This window comes from Miniopterus natalensis, chromosome 8 (genome assembly GCF_054644295.1).
Source record: "Miniopterus natalensis isolate mMinNat1 chromosome 8, mMinNat1.hap1, whole genome shotgun sequence".
NCBI classification, from domain to species: domain Eukaryota; kingdom Metazoa; phylum Chordata; class Mammalia; order Chiroptera; family Miniopteridae; genus Miniopterus; species Miniopterus natalensis.
In genome coordinates, this window is record NC_142088.1 from 81,448,999 (window position 1) to 81,474,894 (window position 25,896).

The 25,896-nt window shown below is 45.1% G+C and overlaps 1 pseudogene; it reads right to left on the reverse strand.

The window, feature by feature from the left end:
* Window positions 1–6,499: 6,499 nt before the first annotated feature.
* Window positions 6,500–7,171, reverse strand: LOC107528569 (COP9 signalosome complex subunit 8 pseudogene; annotated as a pseudogene).
* Window positions 7,172–25,896: the final 18,725 nt, after the last annotated feature.

A 25,896-nucleotide genomic window follows, 5' to 3' on the forward strand; every position in this document is an offset into this window, starting at 1 on the left:
GCACCGTGGCTGGTGAGTGGGGTTCTGATGGCACCATGGCTGGTGAGCGGGGTTCTGATGACAGGATCGCTGGTGAGTGGGGTTCTGATGGCACCGTCACGGGTGAGCGGGGTTCTGATGGCACCGTCGCGGGTGAGGGGGTTCTGATGGCACCGTCGCGGGTGAGTGGGGTTCTGATGGCACCGTCGCGGGTGAGCCTGAAGAACTGGAGCTCCACCAGTGTAGCTGCCTCCGAGCCTCAGCTGCCTCCTGAGAGCCGAGTGCCAGCAGCTCACCAGCGAGGCTCTCACCCGCGCACACAAGGCGGGGTGTGGACAGGATGCTGCCCGCGGCTGCTTATGAGCAAACACCCGAGAACCCCCTCAAGTGTGCCACGGGAGGAAGGAGACCCCACAGCAGAGCTAAGGGGGAAAGGCAGGCGCGGGGGCAGTGCTGTGACCGCGAGCACTTCGGGGCGGCGCCCGTGGCACAGCGATAGCGGGCGCGTGAGGCCTCACGGGCGGGTGGCCACGCTCAGCATGCGGGTGACACGTGGGGGAGGCGGAGGGGAAGCCAGGGAGGGCTACTGGGGGAGACTAACTGCATCGAGCGTGTTACGTTCTCCAAGACAGCTGGTCCCGATGTATCAAAGCTGTGACGGGCACATGCTCTCACCTCTATGTATTTTTAATTCTTTGAAAGATTTTATGATAACACTTTAATGAAGGGTTCCTCTTTTTTTCAACCCTCACCCAAGGCTATTTTTCCATTGCTTTTCAGAGAGAGCGGGAGGAAGAGAGAGGTCAATGTGAGAGGGACACACCGGCTGCCTCCCGCACACGCGCCGACAGGGGCTTGGGGTGGAGCCTGCAACGGAGGTGCATGCCCTTGGCCAGAATCGAACCCGGGACCCTTCAGTCCATGGGCCGATGCACTAACCACTGAGCCAAACCGGCCAGGGCTGAAGGGTTCGCCTTAATCAGCTTTCCCCAGAGCGTTTCAGGAGTCAGCTTGTTTCAAGTAAGCGTATCACTGAGTGTCGTCCCAAACACGATTTCACCATCGGATGCGTTTGGCAAGGCTGCCTCCTAAATCTTGCTTCCTTTACAGGCATGGAACATAGTCACGGATCTGAGAAGGCTGGTGGTAAAGGAACGTGTTTAACCTCTTGGGTCTCAGCGTTTCCCAAGCGTGTCGAAGCATGAGATTCCTTGTCAGCCTCTCGCTCACAGGCCTGGGACTCCGCAGGACATTCTCCAGAAACGCTGGGCTAAAAGAGCTCCGCACTTGTGCTGGGGAATCCCGTGAGCCAAGGGACTGCTGCACCCAGGACTCTGGCGCGTGCGGCAGGCGGGTGGAGGAGAGCAGGCCGCACACGGGCCGGTCCCCGGGGCCTGGGGCCATCGCAGGCCCGCGCGTGGGAACAGTGCCCAGAAGCCAGCACGGGCCGTGCTGGCGACAATGTCAGCGTCAGAGATCTTCCCCTTTGGTCTTCACTATCCCTGCTCGCCACCCAGCGCTGCTCTTCTTCCCATGTGCCCCATTTCGGGGGGAGGCACCACCAACCTCCAAGTCAAAAAAGCCACGCCGGGCTCCTCCCGTGTGACCCCCTCGCCTGTACAGTCACCGAGCCTGCCGGCGCTGTGCCTCCCACGTGCCTCGATCGCCCCGTGTTCCCCAGCGCTGCCCGGGCTCCGGGCTCCGCCATCTGCAGCCTGGGTGAGAGTGCCAGGCTTCTAGCGGTTCTCCTGCCTCCTGTGTCTCTCCATCTGGCATCACCTCCGTCCCTGCTGCAGGTCACTCCTTCTAGAACACAAAGGTGACCACAGCACTGTCCTGAGTCCCCATCACCCTCAAAAGTAAACCCCTTGCACTATCTGAATCCTGCTCCCACCTCCACCCTCATCTCCTCTTCCCCAGTTTCCTTTGCTAATCAAACCAGGCAATTCTAAATCACGGACTGCTGTTCCCAGGACATGCCTCGGCTTCACGCCCCCACACTTAGCTCAAGAGTGCCCTCCCCCGGCTGTGACCCCCTTGGCCAGCTCAGACACCCCTCCTGTAGACACTGTAACTGTCCTTCCAGTGTGCTCTCTGACGGCCGCTTTCTCACACGGGCACACCTGGAGATGAGCTCAGCAGAAACAAGTGAGCCGCTCTTTCTCCAGCTGGCACATGGCTGGCGAGAAAAGAGAGTGAGAAATGGGAGGCACATGGACAAACTTCAAAACTGTGCTCATGGCATCCTTGGGGTCTTGGTGGATGTGTGTTCTAAACATTTATGACACATAAAACAAGGTAAGTCTAGATTTCAAGATGCGATATTAGATTGCCTTTGGCCTCACAGGAACAATAAAGCATTCTGAGACTTTAAAGTTCATAAAATTTGAGATTTTTCTGTTAGTTTTCCCAATTGTCTTCCCTTCTCTCCCTCTCAGCACAACTAATCCATCACATAAAATAGGAGCTGTGGGCCCCCAGCAGAGGGTCTCCTGTCGTGAGAATCAGGTGATGGGCTTAATCAAAATAATAAAAATGTATTATATTTACATGGAACAGTGCACTTCTGCAGAGCATTTCTCCACATCCTAATTTGTTTGACATTCACATCAGTCATGAGACAGGCGGAGCAGGTACGGTTTCCATTTTGCAGAAAAGTAAAGTGAGGCCAGAGAGGTTAAGTGGTTGGTCTGAATACTTGATTGAATTTAAAACTGAAGCCCAGACGCTATTACATACAACAGTCAGCATGCACCACTTACTACGTGACAGTCATGTTAGGAAGCAGGCTGGTATTATCAACCCCAGGTCACAAAGAGAAAACGGAGTTTCCTCATTCATCCGTAATCCTGCACAGGCAGGGCTGTGGGCCCCGGGTCGCGACTGTCAGAGGAGCCGGCCCTCACAGCTCGAAGCAGGGGACATTGCATGAAAAGCAACCGGGTTTGGATGAAAATGGTTCCTTTTTGTCAGAAAAAATTCTATTACTTTCATAGCTCACCTTTATTATATTTTTATATTTACTATTGTTTTATCTGAAATTTTTTTCTTTTCTTAAACCCAGCAATTTTCAACAGGTGTGCCACAAGAATTTTTAAAACATGTAATGCTTGATTACTGAATCAGGAGCACTGACCTCTTTCCCCTTAGGTTCTCAAATTTTAAAATGACAACAGTCAACACAATAATAGCCATTCAGTGTGAGTGAATCAAAAGTATAGCTTTTTTTATTGTCGGGTTGGCAAAAAATATGTTTTCTGGTGTGCGCAAAATTTTAGTAATTAGTTTAAATGTGTCATGAGATGAAAAGGGTTGAAATCACTGCTTAATCAATAAATTTAAAATTGAGTAAAGGTGACACACTTCATACATCTCCCAAGTAGGAGTCTGTAATTTTTCACTTGTTTTTTTGGACTGTTCTAAAACACCTTTCCAAATCGCAGCACTTTTGTCAACTTTTAAATTAATTTGTATCCCATTTGGACAAATAAAAAGTATGTGGAATGATTGATGCACTCAGGGCTCTGCACCCAGAGCCAAGCCAGGTCCCAGCAGACCTGGCTGCCTGCCCCCCACACACACCTGCCCAGGGGCCGCCTGGGTTGCTGCATGTTATCCAGAGCCTGGGAAACCTTGTCTGGCAACACCAAAGTCTCACACCTGCACCAGTAGAGAGGAACCAGGGAAGCCTGAGAATCTGTATTTCCAGCTATGATTATGGGAAGTGGGCTCCAACCCACAAGGTTGGGAATCTGCCAAAATTCTGCATATAATGCTATGAAATTGTTCTCCAGGCCTCCAAACAAGCAGCACTACCTCCCCACGTCTCTCACAGTCTGGTTCCTGTGCTGCAAAAGCCCTTTCTACCCTCTTTCCTATCAGGCACACAGTAATCCTTCAAAGTTCAGCTATTTCATTACTTCCCCTATGAAGCCTCACCCACACCTCCCCCTTCTGCCCACCCTATGTCACTGTGTCACTTTGGGGCTTATACATACGTTCTGTTGCACTTAAGGGTCTTACGTTTCAAACTGTCCACTGAAATGCTGCCTTTTCTTCCCAGGACCTGAGCGTGAGCATCGTGAGACAGGAGATCGAACCCACAATCAGAATGATGCTCTAACCAACTGAGCTTCCTGGCCAAGGCTAGCAAATTACCAGTTATTAAAATAATCATAGGGATGTAGAGTACAGGACAGGGAATATAGTCAATATTGGGGTGATCATAAGTTATGTGTCTAATCACAATGTTGCCCACCTGAAACTAATACTGTATGTCAACTGTATTTGAAGACTTTACAAATTTTAAAAAAGGATTACTATGCACCAAACAATTAAGAATAAAAATCATATAGTCATCTCAGTTGATACAGAAAAGCATCTGACAAAATTAAATAAACTTTTATGATAAAAATGCTCAATAAAGTGAGTATAAAAGGAACATATCTCAACACAAATAAAGGTCATATATGAGAAACCCACACTTAATATCATACTCAATGGTGATAAGCTGAAAACTTTTTTTTCTCTAAGATCAGGAATAAGACACAGATGCCCACTATCACCACTTCTATTCAACATAGTCCTGGAAGTCCCAGCCCCAGCAGTCAGACAAGAAAAAGAAATAAAAGTCATCCAAATGGGAAAGGAGGGAGTAAAACTCTCAGTATATATAGTGATACTATATATAGAAAGCCTTAAAAGTTCCACCTGAGAACTATTAGAACTAATAAATGAATTCAGTAAAGTTGCAGAGTACAAAATTAATATCCAGAAATCTGTTCCATTTCTATACACCAAATAATGAATGGCCAGAAGGAGAAAATAAGAAAACAATTCCATTTACAACTGCACCAAAAAACATAAAATACCTAGGAATGAATTTAACCTAAAAGGAAAAAGACCTGTGCTCTGAAACTGTAACGCACTGAACAGAGACTGAAGAGGATTCAAATAAATGGTAGGATAGGCCATGCTCATGGACTGGGAGCATTAATACTGCTAATTGTCCTTACTCCTAACACAATATACTCATTCCATGAAATTCTTATTAAAATACCAATAGCATTCTTATCTAAACTACAACAATTAATCTTAAAATTTATATGAAATCAAAAAAGACCCTGAATAGCCAAAGAAAATTCAAAGTGAGAGGATATAATGCGCCCTGATTTCAAACTATACCTCAAAGCTACAATAATCAAAACAGTATGGTACTGGTATAAAAGCAGACATATAGATCAATGGAATTGAATAGAGAGCCCAGAAATAAATCCTCACTGACATGGTCAATTAAGCCATGACAAAAGGAGACAAGGTTATACAATGGAGTAAAGACAATCTTTTCCATAAGTGGTGTTTGGAAAACTAGACCAATACATGCAAAAAAAAAAAGATAAAATTTGACCACTTTCTTACATCATATATAAAAATAAACTCAAAATGGATTAAAGACTTAAATGTAAGACATAAAACACCTAGAAGAAAACACAGACAGGCATTAAAATCTTTGGCATTGGTCTTAGCAATATCTTTTTGGATATGTCTCATCAGGCAAGGGTAACAAAAGAAAAAAATAAACAAATGGGACTACATCAACTAAAATTTTTTAATTAAATACTTATCGAACAAATGCAGAATAAATTAACTAGGGGGGTATTTTAACCTGAAGATGCAATAAACAACTTCAAATATTCAGAAGGGCTGTAACACACACAAAAAGAAAGACTTGTCCAGTATTTCTTCAAAAGGCAGAACTTGAACAAAGGGGTAAATATAAGCAACCAGTAGACAACGTGATAATTGTACAAAGTGTGTCACTCATCTTAATAGCCTCTTCCCAAAATAATGCACCCCACACATTTTTCCCCTCTTCTGAAAGGAAATATTGCAATTTCATAATTCTCATGAACATCTTACATAAGTCTCATTTTCATGACAAGCCCTCCACTGCCAGCAGTGGACATACAACTATAAGCAAAGACTCTAAAGTTAACAAACTGATTCACTAAGGAAATTATCTTTGTTCCTAACTAAAGTTCCGCATTCGGTATTAGTGACTCTCAGGTGAGGGAAGAGAGCATGTTCTCCAGAGGAGGTACGTCAGAAGTCCCCACAATTCAGACACTGTCCCTGGAGACCGTACTCCCCAAAGGCCAAATGAATCACTCGAGCTCTCAGCCAATGGCACAGGTGGAGTATGCGGGGTGAGGGGTGCGGGATACCGGGTGTGGGGTGCTGAGCGCTGGGGCAGGGACACAGCTGACAACCACTGTCCTGCATGAGGCACGAGAGCTATATTTAAGAGTCACTAGAAAGTGAAAATTGCATAATACTGATGGGCTGCATCCATATTGTCAAATATTACAAAGGAGAATTGTTTCAACAACTATTCAGCATGATGTTTAAGAACAAAATATATACAATATGCTTTATATTATATGTAGATATATGCATTTTATGACACTCAGTAAAGAATACTGAGATGCTTAACCCATCCAACAAATTGAAATTAAAAATTTTACATTTCTATTTTGTCAGTAAACAGGACTCTGAAGGTGGACCTTGAACATAGAAAAAGAAATCTATTTTTGAGGAAAGCTACATAATCTGTCAGTCTGGCTACCTGCTGTTCACTGAGGATGGGTGGAACTGGGGCAGGCTCTGATAAAGAAATAAACCTGTTAAAAAAACACCGGGGGCCCTGCAGCTGGCCTGTGGGGCGTAACCATTTCTGTGTTGACGACGGCTTGCCATCCTTGTTCTAATGTACCTTTCGCTGCCTCTTCCCCAGGGAACCCAACAAAAGTGCAAAGTCCTCTGTGATTACTGAGGTGCATGCTTAAGAGACCTGGGTGAGGGCTCCTCTCCAAGCGCTTTCGTGACTGGCTGGACTGTCTCAGACCACTGGTGAGCACTGATGGCCATACAGATTCCAAGGACATCTCTGCCAGATTCCCTGTCCTGCTGACCAAATTCCCCAAGTTCAGAATTTGTAGATTTTATAGCAGGTGGTATTGTTTTCCAAAGATATCAGCATCATTCATGTCATTAATGGAGCAGATACAAAGCTAGAAGCTGATCATACACTGGGGTGTGGTGATTCCTCCAGAAGCCTCGAGCTTCTGGTTCTCACACTGACCCAGCAAGTTTTTGAAACAAAGTCGCTTCCTGCCATCATGGCCATGGGCATCAGGCATCTTCTTGGCAGGTTCACTGCCATGCTTCCTGATAGCCAGACCCAGACTGTCAAACAAAAGATTTTGCACAGTAAAGGAAACCATCAAAAGAATGAAAACACAATGTACTGAAGAGGAAGACATTTGCCAATGATACATCTGATAAAGGGTTAATATCCAAAATATATGTAATTCATACAATTTAACACCAAAACAACAAACAATCCAATTAAAAATAGGCAGAAACCCTGAATAGGCATTTATTTCTCCAAGAGGACATACAGATGGCCAACAGACATATGAAAAGATGCTCAGCATCACTAATCAGGAAAGTGTAAATCAAAATCACAAAAAGATATCACCTCACCTGTCTCAGACCACTGGTGAGCACTGATGACTATCATTAATTTATCAACAAATAGCAAGGGTTGGTGAGAATGTGGAGAAAAGGGAACTCTCATGCCCTGTTGGTAGGAATGAAGACTGGTGCAGACACTGTGAAGAACAGTATATAAATCCCTCAAAAAATTAAAAATAGAGCTTCCATTCAACCCAGCAATTCCATTCTGAGTATTTATCCAAAGAAATAAAAAACAATAATTCAAAAAGATATATTCCCCCCATGTTCACTGCAGCATTATTTACAATAGCCAAAATATGGAAGCAACCTAGATGTCCATTAACAGATAAATGGACAAAGATGATAAATAGCTATATAGATAGGTATATAGATATATAGATATATAGGTATATAGGTATGTGGATATATAGATATATAGATATGTAGATATGGAACATATATATATATGGTAGGCAAAAGTAAGTTTAGTCATGCACACATGAAACACAGAGTTTCATGTGTTATTATAATCATAACCTACATGCCTTTTGCATACAAACAACTGTAAACCTACTTTTACCCTCCCCTATACATACAGGATGTCCCCCCAAAAATATATACACACACTATGAATAATTATAAAGGCAATGTTTATTAAAATACATTTCAATTTCAAAATTGAGCTACCAGCTCTTACAGTTTGTATACATTTTTTGGGACATCCTGTATATAATGGAACATTACTCAGTGATAAAAAAAAATGAAGTCTTGCGATTGTGACAACATGGATGGACCTAGTGGGTATTATGCTAAGTGAAATAAGTCAGACAGAGAAATACAAATTATAAGCACATATAATTTCACTTATATCTGGTAGCTTAAAAAGAAAACAGAACATGCCCAGCTGGGGTGGCTCAGCTGTTGAGCATCAACCTAGGATCCAGGAGATCGAGGTTCGATTCCCGGTCAGGGCACATGCCCGGGTTGTGGGCTCGATCCCCAGCAGGGGCATGCGGGAGGCATCTGATCAATGAGTCTCTCTCATCACTGATGTTTCTATCTCTCTCTCTCTTCCTCTCCCTTCCGCTCTCTGAAATCAATAAAGGTATATTAAAAAAGAAAAAAAAAGCAGAAACAGACTCATCGATATGGAGAACAAGCTGATGGCTGCCAAAGGGAAGAGGGCTGGGTGGAGGAGGGGTAGGTAAAATATTTTAATGGGGTGACTGAGGAAAGAACATGGGAGTTGCACTTTCCGAGCACCTGCTCTGAGCCCAGCCCCGTAGACCACATTTGTCCCCCAAGCTGCCAAGTGCCCCCCACCCTCTGCAGCGGTTGCTGCTCTTAGACAGGTGGGGCAGAGAGGCTCAGTGAGGGAAATAACGGAGCTTTCCCTCGAGCCACATTCAAATCTTCCTCTGCTGAAGGTGGAACTGAGTGTTCTCTCTGTTCTCGCTGCTTCCAAGTCCAGAACAGCAACTAAAAAGAGAGGTGACGCACAGAAAACGGAGAGGGTGGGATCCCAGGTTTGCCAACTGCCAATCCTGCCCGGTGACGCGGAACAGAAGGAAATGATTCACTCTGCTTAGCTATGAAAACGCCACAGAGAAGAGGAAACGGTGGCTATTTCTTTCTTTCTCTCTCTCTTACCCGCACAATGTGGTGACTAACGGCTGCACTTTTGGAGCTTGCGGATCACCGAGTGCCTCTGGGTCACTCTGGGGGTAAAGCTGCCTGCTCGCCCTCAATCTGTTTTTCCTCAGAATCCTCAGCACCCAGGAATTTCCATCTACCATGGTCGGCATCAGCACCCTGATGTGGGTGCAGTGCCATTTGGTTTGCACAGTCCCCACAAGCCAACAAAGATACCAGTGCAGCAACCGGATGCAGGTCACTCCGACATAAAATCCTAGGACTGGAAGGGATGCGCAGTCCACGGTCTGCCCAGCCCGGCAGCCGTCCTCCTGTTCGCCTCGGGGCCTTTTCCAGGCAGCCTGCTCCCCCAGCGGCCCCGAAGCGGGCAGCGTGCCAAAGCACTCCTCCCCCGGCCCAGCCAGTGAAGCCTGGAGTCAGCACCCGCCACGACTCCAGCCAACCTGCCGGCCAGCCAGCGGAAAACATACTCTCTCCCAGAAATTTGAATTAAGGGGCCCAGCCTGCTAATAATGGTGGGCAGTGAAGCTATCTGGCACGCCTGCTCCTGCTGGTGGCCCCTCTGCTACGTGCACGCAGCGTTCAAAGAGGAATTTAGGAGTTTGGCAGGCACCCCCAGAAGCAGGAGCAGGCCGCTTCGCTCAAGGCCGGAGGATGGCAGGGCAGCTGCCAGATCCTTTCACTGCCTGTGCCTGGGGCCTGGGTGCCCTGAATGAGCCCAGAACATTGTACTTGGCAGGCCCTGGAATTTTCCTAGTGTAACTACCTCTCTCACCAATGGGAAGACTGAGACCAGAGAGGGATCTGGTTGACCAGGGCTACCCAAGCTGTCACTGGTGGACCTAAGACTGAATCGTGATGCTTAATTTTACGTATCCACTTGGCTAGTAAGGGCTCTGTACACACTTCTGGTGTATGTGTAGGTATTTCCACACCAGCAAGCAATTCTCAATTCTGCATTCTACAGTTAAACTTAACTCTGACACTATCTCCTTTGTCATAGCAACAGATCCACATTTAAGGGCTGAGTCCTATCGACAAAAAAAGAGCCTGTGTACTAAAACTGACTCACTCAAGGGAGCCTACGGCGGGTCCGACCTCTCAGAGGCTCAAAGTCACCACACAAGATGGCCTGAACATAAACACTGCTGACTAAAACCAGGCCGTGCCGGGTATTCGCATCCTAAGCCAGCAGATTCCCCAGCAAAGGCCAGTCTTCACCTTAAGTGAGCCTGTCCACTGTCTTTGTGCTTTGAAGATAACATACCCTTGAAATGTCGGATTACTCTTCTTTTCTGGACCTCTGGGGGCACAAGCAATGGCACCAGAGCGTGAGGCCACAGAACGCTCGCTGTTACCCTGTTGCCCACGTACAGTGCTGTGGACTGGCTGTGACCTACCCTGTGCCCACCAGTGGAAAGAAGCAGATGCCTCTCCGTCCTGCTTCTTGTCCAGTCACAGCAACTTCCCAGCTTGGCCCCTCGGTGCACCCAGTGGGCTTTCTGTCCCCCCCACGTCTCTTCCTTCGATTCCAAAGTATAAAGAAGCTGAAAAAAGCCATTTTATGGCGCATGTTCTCAATTTACTGAGTTCTGCTTTCTGGCATTGTGTCAGTTTGGCTCAAATACACTCTTGTAAAACTTTCTTGGGCTGAGACTGTTTTCATCAACATTTACTTGAGTAGCTGGAAGGGTTCCATAGAAGTCCACCCCAACCACCCCGCAGACCTGGATCCGTACTAGATACCAGCGGGGGCCCAGGGGGCCCAGCAGCCTTCTGCTCCCCACTGGGCCAGCATGGGTACGTTTTCTCTTTGACCCCAGGGCCTCCCCTTCGCTTGTGGCAGCAGAACTGACTTTATTTGAGCTGTTGTTAGAAAATCCTTGAGGTGGCACTAAAGGATAGGAGTTCTAATAAGTGGTTGGTTTTATTTCCGGCTTTTCAACTGGAACTACTCAACGAGAGTCTAAACAAGACTTTTTGCTAAAAAAATGAAGAGTCTGAACTCATTCATCTCTGAAGGTAAAGAGCTTTGATTTTCTCCAGCTTGAACTTCCAGTATTCTTGGGTGACTGAGAATCCTGGCGGAGGTGTCTGAGGGAACCCCTCAAGACAGGCACTGGCCCCACAGGAAACCCCAACACAGCTGCAATTAGATAACTAACTTGTGCAGGACACACACACACAGGCCTGACACTCAGTGCTCGTGTCCTCACAGTTGTATTAGACACCTGCACGGGAAACCGAGATGCGTCAGAGGGTTGAACAGCCCCAGGAGGCAGCAGGTCCTCGGAGCTCAGCCCGTAAGCAGCACACACCAACCCACCTTACAATATCTTTAGGAATTTGTTCAGACTCTGCATGTCTCCAAAGAAAATGAAAACTAACATGAGAAATCATGCTTCTAAGGCCTATAAACCCCAAGGACCCCCATCCCTCATTAATAATCCCACAGGCTGTATGTATACTTTGTAGACAGCCTCAACTTGCAAGTACCTACAGAAATAGAAAAATATAGCTAAAAATGATATCAGCTTGAGATAGCCAAACTGGGAACTTCTAGCACCTTCAAATTGATTTTTCTGTGCACTCAATATGAAAAAGTCAGCTCTAAAACTAAACTGAATGAATGGGAAGCTTATCTGGATTGAAATTAGAAGCTTCTAGATGGAGCACAGATAAATTCTCTTCTCTACAGAAAGTTTACAAGAAAATTTAGAGATTGTCTCTGAGCTAAAGAAGGTTTCCGAAGCTGATAAATGCCAACGTTTTATTCCACCCCCTGTCCCTTGCTCCACTGTACCCTTTGCTTTCTGAGCTTCCGCGTCTGGATTTGCCCACCCCCTCCCTTCTTCCTCCCCCTTCTCGCCTCTATATCTCCCCCACCATCACTCCCTTACTGACCTACAGAAAACTGAGAATAGAAAGCCAGACCAAGACAGACCAGGAAAAAGCAGGAATTCTTGCAGCCCCTTTAGGGAAAAGTCATCTCGGGCAAAGGAGAACCAGCAATTGCATACATTCCTTAGCTATAAAAGAATTAAGAAATCTCACTAAAGATTTCCCCCCATAAATTCCCAAAGGAATTTCACTCAATTCATCCTGGTTATTCTAACCTTTTCCAATTAATACAACTACTGGTCTCTGGAGCAAAGCAACAAAATGGCTAAATAAAATTTACTGAAAAACTCTTGTCTGTCTTTAAAACAGAGAGACAGACTGTAAAAAATTCCAAGAATTAACCCACCAGCTTTACCAAGACATCCCTGGTATTTTTCCCCCTGAAAAATGGACTGGACTAAGACCCAGCAATGTAAGAGAAAACTTGATGAACCAGTATTTTATTTATTTGAATGTTTTTTAAAAATTTAAACACTACTCAGGTCTGTCTCAGAGTTTCAAGGATCATAAAAATGATCTCTTACTAAATTAGGAATTTTGAGGACTTGATGAAGCTTCTGACTCTGATTAAACCACATAAATTAAACTGCCTGCATACAGTTCAATTTTATGTGATGATAAACCAGCAATTATGACTGATCAACTATCTAAAACTATTCAGAGAGAGAAAAAGATAAAGCTGCCAAAACCATGAACTTAGAGCTCCAGCAATAAAGCAACCAGGCCAGTCCTCCCCAAAGGGGAAAGAAGAGTCTGCTTTTATTGTAGGCAGTCAGGTTAATTTGAGAAGGATTTTAGAAAACTAAAATGGAATATCAAAAAAGAAAAGAAACAGAAGCAAGCACAGGACTACTCTGAGAACTACGAGAGGGCACTTTTTTCTCCTTACCAATACTTTAGGAGAAATTTAAATTACCATGAAATGGGAGACCACTAAGGCCATTGTAGATACTGGGGCTACTTTACCAGTTCTTAACTTTACCCATTTAAGCTTCCCTCTCCCTAGGAGTGAAACTTCTGTAAAAATAATAAAAACATCTAACCACCCAATGTCTATTTTTAAATTAGATTCTGTTCCATTCCAGCTAGAAAATGTTATGGGGCAACATTTACTTTCATTTGTCAGTTTCCTCCCAATTCACCTGATAGGGAGAGACTTTCTTAAAACCCATGACACACACATACCCTTTTCCCAGAAAAGCAGAATGTATTTAGAACTAGATAAATTAGATACTAAGCAAATTGGGAAAAGAATAATTTTAAAGGAACCTCCACAAGAAGAAACTAATCTTGAGACTGAAGATGTGTTGCAGGACATTTCAATGCAATTTTGGGCCCTTCCCAGTACAGATATTGGCAAGATCAAGTCAGCCACTCCTATTAAAATATCTATTGATAATACTTTCCCTCTACCTAATATTCACCAATATTCTTTAAGACCTGATGAACTAGCTAGAATTGAACTTGTTGTACAAGATTACTTTAAAAGGGGCCTTATCATGAATACATGGAACTGACTCGTAGCTGTCAGAGGGGAGGCAAGTGGGGAGACTGGGTGAAAGAAGGTGAAGGGATTAACCAAAACCCATATATACATAACACATAGACACAGGCAATCGTGTGGAGACAGCCAGAGGGAAAGGGGGTAGGGGCTGGGTGGAGGTGGGCAAAGGAGGGGGATGAAAAAGGGACTTCGCTCGGGGCGATGGGTCCACGGTGCAGTGGGCGGATGATGTTTTATTGAGTTGTACACTTGAAACTTATATGGTTTGCAAGCCAATGTCATCCCAATAAATTCAATTAATAAAAAATAATATAATACAATATCCTTTAAATTGAAAAAAGGGGGGTCTTATAATTTTATCTAGGTGCCCTTGTAATTTGTCTATCCTCCCAGTAAAAAAAAAAAAAAGACAACGAAACAGTGGGAAATGATGAAGAGCTGTACAGGCTCTAGGCTATAAATAAGTTATTCCCATATATCCCGTGGTTTCAAATCCACATACCCTATTATCAGCCACGCCTGTGAATGGTCAATATTTTTCAGTAATAGATTTATGTAGTGCCTTTTCCAGAATTCCTATTGAAAGAAAATTAGCCAACACCACTTTGCTTTCATGCTGGAAGACTGTCAATTCATTTGGATGGTAATGCCCCAAGGATATACAGAGCCCACCTATTTATCTCTCGAACACTAAAGGCTGATTGGAATGATTTTGAATTTCCCATAAATTCCACTCTAATGCAATATGTGGGTGACTTACTTTTATGCTTTAAGACATTGTAAGAATCCCAAAAGGACTCACCTATTACAATAACTAACTATGAAAGGACATAAGGTCTCAAAGGAGAAGCTTCAATTCTGTTTGTCGCAAGTAAAATACCTTGAACATCTAATATCTAAAGATGGGCTACTAATTAACAGAGAAAGACTTAGGAAAATCCCATTCTTTCCTTTTCCAAAAACAAACAAAAAACAAAAACAAATAAAAAGCAGGTTAGATGATTACTCGATCTGTTTGGAAACGGTCACAATTGAGTTCCAAATTGTTTATTAATGGTCCAGCCTTTATATGTCTTATTAAAATCAAATCAACCTGATCAAATCCAATGGAACCCCAATGTAAAACAAGATGTAGAAGCTCTAAAGAAAGAATAATCTAAAGCTCCCACTCTGAGGCATTCTAATTATAAGCTTCCTTTCTTCCTTCTCACACATAAAAATAAAAGAAATGCTTTAGTCCAAGCTGGTGTAGCTTAGTGGTTGAGCATGGGCCTATGAACCAGGAAGTCATGGTTCAATTCCCAGTAACCACACATGCCTGGGTTGTGGGCTCAATCCCCAGCTGGGGACCTGCAGGAGGCAGCCAATCAATGGCTCTCTCTATCTCTCCCGCTCCCTTCCTCTCTCTCTGAAGTCAATAAAAAAACATATTTTTAAGAAATGCTTTAAGAGTTTTAACTCAGATTCTCATAGACCTTTAAGGTATTATAGCTAGCAATAAAGCTCAGTGGCCAAAGAACAGGCTCCCTCCCTCTATGAAGATCGGCTCTGCTACAACCATATTATGCAAACAAACAGAAAAAAAAGTTCTGGGCTCTCCTTTGACATCTACATTCCTCATTCTGTTGAATCTTCATTAAACTCTCATCACACTCAATCAACACTTGTTGGTCGGTAGGCTGGCTTCTTATGAAGTAGTCCTGCCTCCTGTACCTGATATTACTTTAACCCTACGAAACAGGCTTAACCCAGCAACTTTGTGACCTTCTCTACAGGATGACACCCAAGACTGTCATTCACTTACTGGCCACCGCCTTTGTCGGGAATGACTTACAAGAAACGCCTATTGAAATGTTGACTTAATTGGTTTTACAGGTAAATTTTATCTGAAAGCTAAACAGGGTACTACCAGCCTGGATATGCAGGAACTTCTATGGTGGATGTAACTGAAAGGTTTTATTTACCTGAAATAAGATCTGTCCAGGAAGCTAATTTAATTACTCTAACTCAAGTTTGTCAATTGGCCAAAAATCAAACAGGCAATATTTACACTGATAGTCACTATGCCCTTGGTGTAGCTTGTGACTTTGAAATGTTATGGAAGCAGCAACGCTTCTTAACTTCCTCAGGGCAGCCCATAAAGAATGGAAAACAGGTTTCATAATTATTAGATGCCATACAGCAACCAACTGGCAACTATCAAAATTCCAGGACATTCTAAAACTGTCACTGTGGAAGCAAAATAACATAATTTAGCTGACATTGAAGCTAAACAAGGAGCACTGAACAAATTATCCAGACCCAAGAATGTACCTTGATTCCTATTAAATCAGTAAAAGATTCTCTTTACAGTTCCAATGGACAGCTACAGAGGAAAAGAGGAAAATTGCAAAACTAGGTGTGTGGGGTCGGGGGAGTGGGAGAACATTCAACCCAGACAAACAGATGTGGCACAGGCCCGTTCACAAACCAGCCTTACCTGCAGGGGCTCAACTGCCTGTGCTTCAGCACATATGTGAGCCAACACACTGGGGTCCTGAGGCGATAACTGCATATAGGAAACTGCTGGAGTTCTTCTCCCCCTGTAGCTTACAAAACACACAGCAGATGTCCTGTTTGTCCACAATATAGCCCAGGAAAACCACCCCATGGGTCCCAAGAACATTTCCCACTTCCTTTATGTCCATCTGAGGTATGGCAATTGTGTATTATTCAAATACCCCCATCTTAAAGACACAAATATGCGTTAGTAATAATTTGTGTTTTCTCACCAGGTTGACACCATTTCTTGCAGGAGAGCAACAGCCTTAATGATAGATAAATTGTTATAAAAAAAATTCCCAATTGGGGAATTCCCTCTGAATTATATAGTGACTAAAGGACTCGTTTCACAGGACAAAAAATGCAATCCATCTGTAGCCTCTGGCATATTCTACAACATTTTTATTTTGCTTATTACCCCCAGTCTTCTGGGTTGATGGAACATGTAAGAAGGAAATAATCTTTTCTGTCAAAGGGATTAGAATAGGCCAAACTGAATACTGTAGCATCCTCCATTCTGTACTCAGTACATAGCTGCCCAATGATTCAACCCAAGGGTCTGCCCTGAGCGTATTTCCTAAATTAGCCAATCAATTTAGATTGTGAAGCCATGCCCTAACCAATAGGGTATGGTGCAGTGGCATTCTCATTGGGGATAAAAGCTGAATGGATTTCCCATTCAGTGTGCTTGCTTACCTGATTTGGGTAGCTTCGCACCCTTCTGCAGAAGTAAAGTTTGCCTTGCTGAGTTACTTTCGATTTCTTGTGTCTTTATTTGCAGCATGGTTGAAACTTATTCCCAACAAACATACCAATGGTGTAATCAAAACTCAACTAACTAAAATTTTAGAACCTTCTTATCTCCCTTTGCCAAAAACCCTCCCTATAGTCTCCTCAACCTGAGATCTACTCCTTTTGGTAAACACAGCCTTTCTTCCTATGAAATAGTCTTCAGCTGCTCTACACACCTAGATAAAGGTGCATATGAACCAATCTTACTAAAATAAGACTTCTTGCATTATCGTCAAGGTTTTATTAACCAGCTGAAAGGAATTCATAAATTAGTAACTGATCTATTTTACACTGTGCTCACTGGAGACAAGGATTGCAAAAACCATGACTTACAACCAGGAGATATTGTCTATTGGAAAAGACATCAGGTAAAAGAATCTTTCCAACCTCATTGGAATGGATCTTATTAGGTATAACCAATCCATATGCAGCCAAACTTACAGGAATTAACTCATCGATTCACATATCTCATTTTTAAAATTCTCCTAACCATGAATGGACATCTACTCTGGTCTCTGACGTGTGCCTCTGCCTACTGAGGACATCAAAGACCTTCCAAAGGTGAGAAGTTGCCAACATCAAAGGCAGACAAGAGGATTAAAGATGGCAGTGGACTGAGTGGAAGCTACAGTGACACTCTCCTGGGACCAAACTGGAATTACAACTAAAATATAGAAAAACCATCCTGAATAATCAACTGCAACTGAAGATGAGCTAGAGAGCACCCTCATAACCAAGGATGAAAAGTGAAGACCACATGGAGACTGGTAAGAAGTGTGGATGCAAGAGGGCTGGCTGGGCTCCCACAGGCAGCAGCTGAAGGTCTGGAGGGAGATCTCAGTTGAGGGAGTTCCCCCTGAGAGCTCTGGGGCCTAAACCCCAGGCTGGGCTTCCCAGCCAAGAGCACCAGAACTGAGAGAGATGCCCACATAACATCTGGCTTTGAAAAACAGCAGGGTTTCTGTCTGCCAGCGAGAGACAGCTGGAAATGCAGGCACCCTCTTAAAGGGCCAATGCACAAAGTTTTATATGCAGCCACTCAACTTGGGCTCTGGGAGAGGGAGGGCAGAGTGGACTGGAGCTGTGTGAGGAGAATCTGAGGTTGTGGGTTATGGAGATAGAGATCAGAGGGTGCCCCTCTGGGTTCCTGTGCTGAGTCATTCCCCCATACTACAGAGGACATCTTTCACAAGCAGACATTTTGCTGCTTTTGCCTATAGGGAAAGCAACTACCCCACCCTGCTGGAAAACCTCTCTCCCTACTCTAAGGGAGATAACAATCAGTCACCCCACCCTGTGGAGTTTCTACAGCCTGAGGCTCATTAAGAGAATCAGATTAATCAGACTGAAAGCAGAAGCAGACCTCAGAGTGCTTTAAGACTTTGCTTGCTCTGTTTCTGGACCTGGACCTTGGAAAAGCAGACTTTGGGGTGCATCTTGGTCCTGTCCAAATGTACCCAGCCCCAGCAGAGAAGACCTCAAGCAGAGGATTGTTGATAGGTCCAAACAGGGTACTCAGGGTAGGTCACAAACTGCCTCTGAGGTCAGCCTGCACCAGAGACCCTCCAAAAAGACTGAGAGTCCTGGCAGATCTACCTAATACATAGAAACAAACCCAAATAGGCTTCCAAAATGGGCAGACCAAAAAAACAACACCAAATGAAAGAACAAGAGAAGTCTCCAGAAAAAGAGCTAAATGAAATGGAGATAAGCAATCTGTCAGATATAGAGTACAGAATACTGATTGTAAGGATGCTCAACAGCATAAAAAAAGATATGGAAACTATGAAGGAAATTAAGAACGACATAGTAGAAATAAAGAGTACACTGGAAGAAATAAACAGCAGATTAGAGGAAGCTGAAGATCAGATCAGCAAATTAGAAGACAGAGTAGAAAAAAATCACTCAATCAGAGGTCAAAAAAGAAAAAACAATTAAAAAACAGGAGGACAGTCTAAGGGAGCTGTGGGACAACATGAAACATAACAATATTTACATCATAGGAGTGCCAGAGGTAGTCGAAAGTAAGCAAGGGTTAGAGAAACTGTTTGAAGAAATAATGGCAGAAAACTTCACTAATCTGGTCAAGGAAGAAGCCACACAAGTTAAGGAGACAGAGCCCCAAGCACGAAGAACCCAAAGAAACTCACACCCAGACACATCATAATTAAAATGCCAAAATTTCAAGACAAAGAGAGAATTTTAAAAGCAGCAAGAGAAAAGCAATCTGTTACCTACAACAGAGCTCCCATAAGGCTGTCAGCTGACTTCTCATCAGAAACTCTACAGGCCAGAAGGGAATGGCAAGAAGTATTCAAGGTAATGTAAAACAAGGATCTGAAACCAAGACTACTTTATCCAGCAAGGCTATCGTTCAACATAGATGGTGAAATAAAGAGGTTCCCAGACCAAAAAAAAAAAAAAAAAAGGCTAAAGGGGATTATCATCTCCAAACCAGCATTACAGAAAACGTTAAAGGAACTGCTGTAAATAGACATAGAAATAGAGAGAGAGAAAAACATAGGTATAAAGAATTAAAATGGAAATACATAAACATCTATCAATAATAACCTTAAATGTAAGTAGATTAAATGCCCCAATAAAGAGATATAGGGTGGCTGAATAGATAAGAAAACATGACACAAATATATGTTGCCTACAAGAGACCCACCTCAGAACAAAAGATTCACATAGGATGAGAGTGAAGGGATGGGAAAATTTTTTCCATGCAAATGGAAATGAAAAAACGGTTGATGTAGCAAAACTCATATCGGGCAAAAATAGACTTCAAAATAAAACCATAAAGAGAGACAAGAAAGGTCATTACATAATACTAAAGGAATCAATCCAACAACAGGATATAACCCTGATAAACATATATGCACCCAATATATGAGCACTTACATTTATTAAAAACACCTTCTAGAATACTTTAAGGGAGAGATCGACAGAAATACAGTCATACTAGGGGACTTTAATACCCCACTGACTTCACTGGATAGGTCTTCCAGACAAAAAACAACAACAAGGAAATGGTGACCCTAAATGACACACTAATTCAGATGGATTTAATTGACATTAAGAGAACATTTCACCCCAAAGCTGCAGGATATACATTCTTCTCAAGTGCACATGGGACATTCTCAAAGACAGACCTCAGGACACAAAACAAGTCTCTACCACTTCAAGAAGACTGAAATCATATCGAGTATCTTCTTGGACCACAATGGCCTGAAATTAGAAATCAACAAAAAAACCAAAAACTCCTGAAAACACATGAAAATGAACACACAACAACTCCAAATCTCTGGGCCACAATGAAAGCAGTCCTTAGAGGAAGCTCATAGCACTACAAGCCTACATCAAAAAACACGAAAAACTTCTAATAGACTCTCTAACACTACAACTTAAAAGCTTAGAACAAGAAAAGCCCAGAGTAAGTAGAAGGAAGGAAATAATAAAAACCAGAGCAGAAATAAATGACATAGAGACTAAAAACACAATACAAAAGATCAATGAAACCAAGAGCTGATTCTTTGACAACGTAAACAAGATTGATGAACCTTTAGCCAGAATCATCAAGAAACAGAACTCAAACAAAATCAGAAATGAAAGAGGTGAAGTAACAACTGATCCAACAGAAATACAAAGCCTTGTAAGATAATACTATGAACAACTATGTGCCATGAAGATGGACAACCTGGATGAAATGGACAAATTCCTAGGAAAATATAACCTACTGAAACAAAATCAGGAAGAGTTGGAAAACCTAATAAGTCAGTAACTGCTGTTGAAGTTGAAGCAGTAATCAAAGGGCTCCCCCGCACAAAAGCCCTGGCCTGGATGGCTTCACAGGGGAGTTTTACCAAACATTCAAAGAAAACTAACACCCACCCTCCTCAAACTATTTTTAAAAATCCAAGAGGAAAAAACACTTCCAAGCTCTTTTTCCGAGGCCAGCATTAGCCTAATTCCAAAACCAGATAAAGACACTACAAAGAAAATTACAGGCCAATATTCCAGATGAACACAGATGCTAAAATCAACAAAACATTGGCAAATCAAATTCAGCAATATATTAAAACAGTCATAAACCATGACCAACTGAGATTTATTCCAGGGATGCAAGGCTGGTAGAATATTCGCAAATCAATAAACGTGATACATCACATAAACAAACTGATAGACAAAAATCATATGATTATATCAATAGATGGAGAAAAAGCATTTAATTAAATCCAACACTTATTTTTGGTAAAAACTCCCAGCAAAGTGGGAATAGAGGGAACATACCTCAGCATAATAAAGACCATATATGACAAACCTACAGCCAACATCATACTCAGTGGGCAAAAACTAAAACCATTTCCCGAAGAACAAGAACAAGACAGGGGTGTCCACTTTCACCACTCTTATTCAACATAGTACTGGAAGTCCTCGCCACAGCGATCAGACAAGAGGAAAACATAAAAGGCACCCAAATTGGAAAGGAGGAAGTAAAACTGTCATTATTTGCAGAGAACATGATATTGTACATAGAAAATCCTAAAGACTCCACCAAAAAACTACAAGATTTAATAAATAAATTCAGCAAGGTAGCAGGATACAAAATTAACACCCAGAAATTGATGGCATTTTTATACACTAATAATGAACTCTCAGAAAGAGAAACTAAAAACAAACAAACAAACAAACAAAAATCCTATTTACCACTGCAACTAAAATATTAAGATACCTAGGAATAAACTTAACCAAGGATGTAAAAGACCTGTACTCAGAAAACTACAGGACACTGAAAAAGAAATAGAGGAAGATATAAACAAGTGGAAGAATATACCATGTTCATGGATTGGAAGAATTAATATTAAAATGTCCATACTACCAAAGTAATCTATAAATTCAATGCAATCGCTATTAAAATACAAACAGCATATTTCACAGATCTAGAACAAACACTTCAAAAGTTTATATAGAACCTAAAAAGACCCCGAATAGCCATGGCAATCTTGAGAAAGAACAAAGTTAAAGGGATCACAATACCAGATGTCAAACTATACTACAAAGCCACTGTAATCAAAACAGCCTGGGACTGGCACAAAAACAGACATATAGATCAATGGAACAGTCCAGAGGACCCAGAAATTGACCCACACCATTATGGTCAATTAATATTTGACAAAGGAGGCAAGAACAACAGTGGAGTAAAGACAGTCTCTTCAATATAAATGGTGCTGAGAAAATTGGACAGGTCATGCAAAAAAATGTAACTAGATCACCAACGTATACCATACACAAAAATAATCTCAAAATGGATGAAAGACTTAAATGTAAGATGTAAGGCCATTAAAATCCTAGAAGAAACCATAGGCAGCAAAATCTCAGACATCTCTCACAGCAATATGTTTGCCAATACATCTCCTAGGGCAAGAGAAACAAAGGAGAAAATAAACAAATGGGACTACATCAAAATAAAAAGCTTCTGCACAGCAAAAGAAACCAACAACAAAATGAAAAGGGAGCCCACTGTATGGGAGAACATATTTGGCCATGATACATCTGATAAAGTATTAATATCCAAAAAATATGAGGAACTCATACAACTTAACAAAAGGAAGACAAACAGTCCAATTTTAAAAATAGGCAAAGGACCTGAATAGACACCTCTCCAAAGGGGACATAGATATGGCTAAGAGACATATGAAAAAATGCTCAAAGTCACTAATCATCAGAGATGCAAATTAAATCCACAATGAAGTATCACTTCACACCTGTCAGAATGGCACCATCAACAAATCAACAAATGACTTGTGCTGGCGAGGGTGTGGGGAAAGGGGAACCTGGTGCACTGCTGGTGGGAATGCAGACTGATGCAGCCACTATGGAAAGCAGTATGGAGCTTTTTCAAAAAATTAAAAATGGAACTGACATTTGACCCAGTGATCCTACTTCCAGGAATACATACTAAGAAACCTGAGACACTAATCAGAAAGAACTTATGCACCCCTATGTTCATAGCATCACGGTTTACAATAGCTAAGATCTGGAAAGAGCCCAAGTGCCCATCAGTAGATGAGTGGGTAAAAAGCTGTGGGACATTCACACCATGGAATACTATGCAGCTGTAAAAAAGAAGGATCTCATCCTTTGGCACAGCATGAAGGGAACTGAAGAGTATTACGCTAAGTGAAATAAGCCAGTCAGAGAAAGACAAGTAACACATGATCTCACTCATACGTGGAATGTAGTAAACAAAATAAACTGATGAACAAAATAGATCCAGAGACATAGGAGCATGGAACAGAGTGAGGGATCTCAGAGGGAAGGTGGGGGTGGGGGAGTGGGTAGGGAGAGATTAATCAAAGAACTTACATGTTTATAAGCATAACCCATGGACACAGACATTGTTATGGGGAAGGCCTAGGGGTGGGGTGGATGGGGGCTGGAGGGAATCAGTGGGGGTCAAAAGGGACATCTGTAATATTTTCAACAAAGATTTTTTTTTAAAGTGTCAGTGAGAAATAAAAATTACTGTTCTTATATTTTTCAAAAAGTTACTTTTCTTCAAAATAAGCAAAATTTCTTATTAAAGTCAAGGAAGTATAAAATTATAATTCATGAATATCAACTTTAAAATCAAATGTAGTTAAAGTTCTTTTTTTAACTTTTTGAAGTTATAATTCTTTTACCTTACTTTCTAAAAGTAAAATTGTTTATGATTTGGCATTCACTGTCTGTCTCAGTGCCCAAGTAGAGAACAGGCATCATGTTCCTGGTGCTGTGTCTAGACCTGCATACACAGCAACTTTGCAAGATGTTGCTCAGCCCCACGTGCAATGTTTGTGATTAGTGCTCTCATCCCTGAGCACCTTCAACTGGAATATGAAAAGAAGGAAGAAAATGAATGTTCACACCAGTGGATCACGGCACTTTGTTTTGCAAGGCTCTATTAACATGTTTTGATAGAATTTGACAATTTAGCCTGTCTTCGAGGGAAAACTTGACATCTAATTAGCTTAACTTTACCTAAGTGCTTCTGCAACTCAAACCCTGCTGGTCTCCTGAAACAGTGCTCACTTCCAAGTCTGCAGGCTCAGTCTGCAAACCTTGGTCACTGTCTGTTATTTTGAGGTGATGGGGTAAGAGCTGCGCAGGGGGCTGAATGGTGTTAGTCCCCAGAGCGGACGTTTGAGACCATCACAGCCACTGGACGGCATCCCCGCTCGGGCGGCCAGGGCAGCGCGCGCCCATCACTGTGCCCGCGCGTCACACGCAAGACTCAGCGCGGCCCCGGCGGGCGCCCCTGCCGGTGCCTTAGGCTGCGTCGGGACGCACCGCGACGACTCCTGCCCTGAGGCGCCCGCGCCCTTGGGTGAGAGAGGAAGGTCATCCCCACCCCAGCCCAGGTTCCTCTGCCAGACTGAACGTCCACGGCCAGCAGCTGGGTCTGAGTTTTCCGCCACTGTGTCCTCGGCTCCGGGGGCGAGAACCTGAGACAAAACCTGAGCTCCTCACGCCTTGGCTGGTTATTTAAGTTCCTCGGCCCACTGAGGTTCTTGCTTTTTACGTCTGTGAAACAGGGACAGACACCTCACCGCGTTGAGGTGGTTGTGAGAGTCACACGAGATACGCTCTGTAGCACCCCAGGGTGTCCTAACATCCCGTAAGTTCATTACAAGTACAGTTAGTGAGCTCCTGGAGAGGCCACGGCGTCGCCCCTGCTAACAGGGTTCTCGGGGGCGAGGCGAGCGCGTCCCGGCGCCGCGCACAGGAGGCGGGCGCGCGGCCAGACCCCCGCAGCCCCCGAGCCCGCGCCTCCTGCGCGGGGGGGGGGGGGGGGGGGGGGGGGGCCAGCTCCGCCCCGGGAGGGGGGGCGCGGGGCTCCCGGGCCGCTTGGGCTCCCCGGGCTGGCCTAGGCCCTGCCCCCCCCGCCCCCGCGCCCCCGCCCTGCCCCCGGGCCCCGCCCTGGAGCTGCGGGGCGACCAGGGAGAGAAAACGCGCCCGGGGGCCGCGAGCAAACGGAGTCCACGGCGGGCGGGGCCGCGGTTCAGCCTGGTTTTGCTCGGCGGGCGCGGAGAGCGCGGGCTGCCCCCGGACTCGCGGGTCCTCTCAGCCGCGGGCCCGCCCCACCCCACCCCGCCCCCGGGCTCCCGGCCCCCCCCCGCCTGGCCTCCGCGCGAACCCCGCGGGGGAGCCCCCCTTCTTGCCGATCCCGCCCGGTCCTCGCGGCGCCCCTAAGCCCCCGGGGCGCAGAGCCGCCCTCCCCGGGGAGGCGGAGGGACGGGAATCCCGCGGGGGAGACGCCGCCCTCCTCGGGTGTCGGAGGCGGTCACTCCGACCCGGTCGGGCCCGCCCGCCTCACTCCCCTCTCTCTCCCCCGTTGATTCCTAGCGAGAGTGGACGGAGGGGGACCAGGGGAGGCCGAGAGAAACAGCCCCGTGTCACGTCGAGTGGCCGCCTGCCGCGCACGCGGGGGGCCGGAGAACACCGCAGCCCGGCTGCGCGCGACCGGGTGGAGCCGGGCCCTTGTGCGCACAGGCCACCCGCGCCCTCCCCCCGGCTCACCCCCGCCGCCCGCGCCCTCCCCCCGGCTCGCCCCCGCCGCCCGCGCCCTCCCCCCGGCTCGCCCCCGCCGCCCGCGCCCTCCCCCCGGCTCGCCCCGGCCGCCCGCGCCCTCCCCCCGGCTCGCCCCGGCCGCCCGCGCCCTCCCCCCGGCTCGCCCCGGCCGCCCGCGCCCTCCCCCCGGCTCGCCCCGGCCGCCCGCGCCCTCCCCCCGGCTCGCCCCGGCCGCCCGCGCCCTCCCCCCGGCTCGCCCCGGCCGCCCGCGCCCTCCCCCCGGCTCGCCCCGGCCGCCCGCGCCCTCCCCCCGGCTCGCCCCGGCCGCCCGCGCCCTCCCCCCGGCTCGCCCCGGCCGCCCGCGCCCTCCCCCCGGCTCGCCCCGGCCGCCCGCGCCCTCCCCCCGGCTCGCCCCGGCCGCCCGCGCCCTCCCCCCGGCTCGCCCCGGCCGCCCG